We start from the raw sequence: 6,426 nt of genomic DNA, 5'->3' as shown, positions 1-6,426 counted from the left end.
GAGTGGGCTCCATTAACAGTGATGGAGAAGAGTGCGGGAGGAGTTTGTGGCCAGAACAGGAAGCCTCTGTTGTCAGATGTTTATCAAATATGCAAGGAGAGGGGCCAAGCAGGTGTTTGGATATACGAGTCTTGAGTAAGGAAAAAGTATGGGCTGAAAGGTAAACCGTAAGCCATGGGCATGTGGTTCAGTCATACGACTAGATGAGATGACCTAAGCACTGAGCACATGTGGAAAAACAGAAGATGTCCCAGACCTGAGCCCCAGATACTCAACCACGTGGAAATCTGAAGACATCCTTAAGCAGCGACTGAGAAGCCATGTCCAAAGCCTGCTGCAAACAAGGAGAGCACATTTCAAAAAAGAGAAACGTGGGCAACTGAGTCAGCTGTAACTAAGGTTGGACAGATGGCCATTGGAAGTAGAAGCCTGGAGTCTGCTGGGCAACTGGCAGGCTGACAAGAGCCAGTTTGGCTGATTGTAGGGAGTTCTAGAAAGAATTGGGAGAGGCATTGGGACAACTGGAGGTAGCCAGGATGCCAGATAAGAAATGATGCCTGGAGCCCTGGCAGAGGGGAAGGAGGAGCTGGGATAGTTGCTGCAGAGGAAAGGGAGTCAGAAGAGTGTTTTAAGACGGGAAAATAACAGCAAACTTGTGTGCGGGTGGGGCTGAGTGAGGGGAGAGGTGAGCCAGTGACCAGAAGCAGAGGGGAGGGCGGCTGCAGAGATGTCTGTCTTGGGTGAGAGGCTGGGGAAGCTGCTGCACAGGTTGGGGGGGGAGGTAAGCTTGGCTGGACGTGAGGACAGTTCACCAGCAGCAGCAAGGTGCCGGCAGACAGTGGACACAGGTGCAAGTGGCCCGTGCTGCAGGGGACTGTGTAGGACTTTCCTTCCTGCAGCAATGACAAGGCTAAGACACGTGAGAGTGAAGACGACAGGGAGAAGCTGCTGGAGTCTGGTGCAGGTGGAAGGGGAGTGAAATCATCTGCGATTGTGGGAGAAGCTACTAGAGCAATGTGGGCAGGAGAGACATATGAGAGAAGTCGGAAACCGTCGGGAGATCACAAGGCAGCTGCTGGTGCTCTCTAGGGATGAGCGATCACGGATTGAGAGGAAATAACCTGCTTGGCTGTGTGGGGTTTTTCCCAGCCCCTTGCAGCTGAGTAAGTTCAAGCAAAGAGTAGTTGGAGCCTTGGATCTTACCCGGGCTGCGTTTCAGCGGAGCACGTAAAACCAAGAAGTGAATGCGTTGGAAGTTGGGAGCAAATGACAGCTATAGAAGTAAGCAGAGCTTTAAAGTGTAAGAAAAAAAAAACGCAGTGGAGATGGACAGTGGAGTGGAGGAGGGGAGAGGACCTCCTGGTGGCTGGGAGCACTGCTGGCCCTGGGATGCTGGAAGGAGCTGGGACAGGTCAGAAGGAAGTGGCCTGAAATTGCCATGGTGATGGGTGGCTTTGCTCCTGTGGACCCCAGCCTTCTTTTTGGCTTATTAGCAACTGAGAAACCACCTCTCCCCAGTGGTAGTTTAAACAAGAAAAAGAGGACCTTTGTCTCATCAAATTTTCAAATTCATGGAAATCCAGGAAAAACAAGAATAAAAGTTCAAGATTATTTTAACCGGATGAATCCACCATCAGAAGAAAATAATTGTATCCACATTTGTATTTTCTTAACTTCTGTTCTACAACTCTGCAGCCCCTGCAAATATTTCTTTATTGCAGTTTCATCCATGACTAGAGATTTGCAAAGTCCTGATGGAGAACAGAAGCTGCTCCTCTGGGCCAGCTGAGCAGGCCCCGGGTGGATCCATGGCCCGGGCACAAGCCCACCCTTTCTTCTCTCTGCTGCCTGGCACTGGCCAGCTGACTGTGAATCCCAAGTGGACAGGATGAATTTTCATGCACATTATTTTAACCTAAGGAATCTGTCAGTCATTGGCAGTTACTTTGAAGGATAAAGGAGAAGAAATCACAATGGTCTAAGACTCTTCTTTCTAACATAAGAAAGTGGACCTTTTATGCTCTTTTGAAAGTTAAAAACTCCAATTTAATATCATTACCCCTGGTGACCAATTTAGATAAAAGGCTTAAGAGATTTAGTATTGTCATTCTACCAGAGATAAATTAAAACTCTGAAATCCCAATATCCCAAATAGACTTTTGCAAACAATCTCATGAAGTTATTATAGGCAGAACAGAATTTGTGTGGTTGTTAAATACTAAAAGGATTATCTTCTTATGATTTTTTTCCTGACTTCATCTTTTGAAAGTCTCCTGGCATGACCTTACTGCTAAGAATCTTATCTCCCCCTGTATTTGCGTCCACAGACCTGTCCTGAACTATCCAGAATTTCTCTTGCCAAATTAATTTTGGGAGGATTGATTTTTTTTCAAGAATGAGAAGAGACTTCAGCACAGGTTAGAACGAAATCATGTAGAATTAAGTCCCCACAAACATGGCATTTTAATCAACAGCAACAATAATTAGAATAATAAAAGTTAAAGACAGGACTTTGAAGCTGGTGATATTCCACCTTTAAAAATGTAAGCTTTTTAACTCCAAAAAGTATTCATTTTTGGATCTGTCATGTTATTAAGCACAGAGTTTCTCAGGGTCTCTGGGGTAAACATACTTCAGTAGGAGATCTCTGCTTAGCTCCAGTTTTCGCAGAACAAATAGAAAAGATTAAAGAAGCCATAAAAATCCAAGAAGAAGGATAAAAGGTTACCCATCTTTCCAGGAAGATTAATTCTCAACATGATAAAAGCCTTGATGAAACACATTAAAATAATAACCCTAGTTTCTCTTTGTATCTAGGAGGGGAAAAAAGAGGAAAATGGAGACAAGAACATAGTGTGTAGAAGATTATTTGATTATAACAGACAACAAGAAAGGGATAGAGCTCTTAAACTAGTTCTCTGTTTCCATCTTCTCTACCCAGGAGCAAAACAGAAGCAAACCTGGTGAGAGGCACGAGTCCCGACGGGAGAGGAAACGCCGGGCCGCCTGCTCCTCTGGGAGCACGACTTGTGGACTAGGGGGTCAGAAAGTGCAATCTTTCAGAAATCACAGGAACCTAAAGAATCCGAGGGTGCTGGAGATGAGGAAATATGCCTCTTCCCTTGTTTTAATGGACATAAAAGCAAACCCCTGTCCACTAGAGATCAAAAACTTAAAATTCTCCTGGTGTTTTCCTTCTAAGCATTTTTTAATTATAGAAGCAATGTAGCTATTCCTATATCCATAATTTTGATCTCTTCTTGTGATAGTTTTGAACACTACAAACCTAATACACCTACATGATATTTACAGAATAACAACAGTAGAATACAGATGTACGATCTTTTTTCATTAACCATGAATATTTACCAAGGTAGACCATATTCTTAAGCATATAACAGGTCTCAATAGATTTTATAAAATCCAAGTCATACAAAGTATATTCTTTGGTGATAATAAAAAACTAGTAATCAATGATAGCAGAATTGTAAAAGGGATTACAAAAGGCCATCCTAATTTACTTTCCCATGAACCCCATCTCTTAATACCTTTATGCTGGCAATTAAATGTCACTATGAGTTTGGAGAGGATGAAATTCAAACCATAGCACCCACCTTTAGTTTTTTTGGCACTTTGAGAAAATTTCAAAGGTTCGCATAATTAGACACCAAACGTCTATCTCTTGGATATGCTTTGTAATGTATTAAAAGAAAAGTAAACCTTGGGGGCATGTTTTGAAGTTTAGCCATTCTCAAATGAACTTCAAAATTCTAAGAAGTCAACAAAATATTGTTAATAACAAGTGTTTTGGTCATTAGGATTAGCACATTAGTCATATTAATATATTGCAATAGCATAAAGTTATTAAAGAATTGCTTATCTTTTGATGCAAACTGAATGCTATAAAATGATAATTACCTGCAAATGTTTCAAATAAGCTCTAGTTATATCGTTTTGGAGATAACATTGTGCCTCTTATTCTCTCACCAGCAAATAGTCCATTATGTCATTATTATTGAACTTCCTTAGAAAAAAAATTTTTCTAAACAGAACATTCGGACAATAATATCAAAGCCAAAAAATACCCCATACATTGCAAAGTTCCATTTTCAGCAAATGGTAATTTTAAAACTTATCTATTTCTCTCTATTAAAACTATTTTCATGTAGGTTTTTTCCCCCTCACCTAATTAGTTGTTGCTTTTACAAGCAGGGAATAATGCAGGGGTTATATTTTTCCCCTGGTTAATTTAATAGCTGTGTTATTTTCCTCTTGATCATATGCAAAGATGATAGGTGGTCCCTTAATATAAAAGCTGAGCACTTAAAAATTCCCTTTGTATCAGTAGTTTGAATTATTGGGTGATTAGATGGCCGTGTGTCCTTACTACAGGGGAAATCCTCTGAGCTATATTCAGGTTGGGCGTCCCTCAGGAATATAATCCTTCTTCCAGTCGTAGGGTTTCAGAAGCAAATAAATATTAAATATAAGAAGCTCTGCAAATGTCATTTTACAAAGTAACATTTTTGTGTTTTTTCCCCTCATTTCCATGTAATACACTTCTAAGGCAAGAAAGAGAGGCACAAAGGAAATAAAAATGACAGAAATTATATATTGCACTGCATTTTATAGCTTGGTATACATATTTTCGGTTTGTGCAAGTAAAGACACACATCTGCTGCTTCTGATGTCACACTTTAAGTTGTTTGTCACTGATTTTTCCTTACTTTTCAATTTGTCAGTATTTTTCTATGCCAATAAGTCTTTTCCTATAATATTTCTAATGGATATCTTGAAATTCATCCTATGTACATAGCACATTTTTTAACAACTTCTGAATTTGGAATATTAAATTTTTGCCATGATGGAAACAAACGTTTCTTTAAGTGCCCAAATTAAAATTGTTAATCAAATAAAGTTACTAGTATATTTTTAATAAACATAAAACTAACATCTCCTTTATCAAATTTTTTAATAATACTTGTGACAAAAAACAAAACAATACAAACCTAATTTTGGAATCTAAACCTGTGGTTCTCAAGAGAGACAATGATGATCTACAGGGGACATTTGGCCATGCTTGAAGACATTTTTAACTGTCACACCCGGAAAGTGCTGCTGATTCTAGAGGTCGGGAGTAGGAAGCTGCCAAACCCCATGTATAAGCCCCACTGCCAACAATTATCTGGCGGGGCCCAGTGGCTCACATCTGTAAACCCAGCAGTCTGGGAGGCTGAGGCAAGAGGATCACTTGAGCTCAGGGATCCAGACCAGCCTGAGCAAGAGCAGCCAGTCTCTACTAAAAATAGAAAAAGTAGCTGGGTGTTGTGATAGGTACCTTATAGTCTCAGCTACTTCAGAGGCTGAGGCAGGAGGACCACTTGAGCCCAGGGGATTGAGGCTGCAGTGAGCTATGATGATGCCACTGCATTCTACCTGGGGCAATGGAGTGAGACTCTGTCTCAAAAAAAAAAAAAAAAAAACTGGTAAATTGTACCTTGTCTACAGCTGGAGAGGGTTTTCATGTCCTGCAATGGCATAAAACTTATAATGCATGCTGTTGTTGGGTGCTCAGAACTGCTGGAAATTAGCCCCTCCACCCATTTAATTCAAATTTACCCCAATCTATACCAGTAGGAGTGGCGAGTCATTGATTGTGGTGGTCGGAAGTGGTGGACTTCTAAAAATGACAATAAGCCTGTGGGGGCAGCATCCTCACCTCTCCAATTGTGGAGAGCAGAGAATCACTTCTTGCAGGACCCTTCCCTCAGCAGATGCTGTGGGCTCAGGTCTCCCTACCCAGCTCAACACTCAAAGGGAAAATTAGGTTCAAAAAGTTGAAATGCCTTCAATGCTAGTGATAATTTAGCCTCAACGATATTTTGTTCCTATGGCTTTTGAACTTACTGGGTAAGTTAAGATTTCACCATAGGAAGCACACTTTACCACATTTGCTTAAAACAGCCTTGTCCCCTGAAACAGAGGCATTTCGATCAAAGCTTTTAAATGTTCTAAATTTTGTGAAAATATTCCTACCTTTTGCCTATCCATCTTTTGTCCTCAAGATCAAGAATGTCTTCCTCATGTGCGTGGATTGATTTTGTGTCCCATAACCACATACGCCCAGCTAATACTGTTCTCACCTTGTCTTTTAAAGCAGTTAATAATTTGCTATTATCACTTCCCTTCCAATTTAATTCTCCACACAAAACCCAGAAGAATGATTTTCAAATGTAAATGATATGTTATCTCTTTGCTTGAAACACACAAATATTTGACTCATCATTCTGGTGAAATATCAACCAAAGATTTCCATGTGGCCAGATAGCCCCGGGTGGCATGCTGTCTGCACCCGTGTGCAGTCCTGGTCTTAGAGCTTTCCCTCTGGGCCACCTCTGCACACGTCCTCCTCAGCTGCACTTCTGC

Source organism: Otolemur garnettii, unplaced genomic scaffold, assembly GCF_000181295.1.
Source record: "Otolemur garnettii isolate 467f Iridium unplaced genomic scaffold, OtoGar3 scaffold00033, whole genome shotgun sequence".
In the NCBI taxonomy this organism is placed as follows: Eukaryota; Metazoa; Chordata; class Mammalia; order Primates; family Galagidae; genus Otolemur; species Otolemur garnettii.
This window is presented reverse-complemented; position numbering follows the sequence as displayed.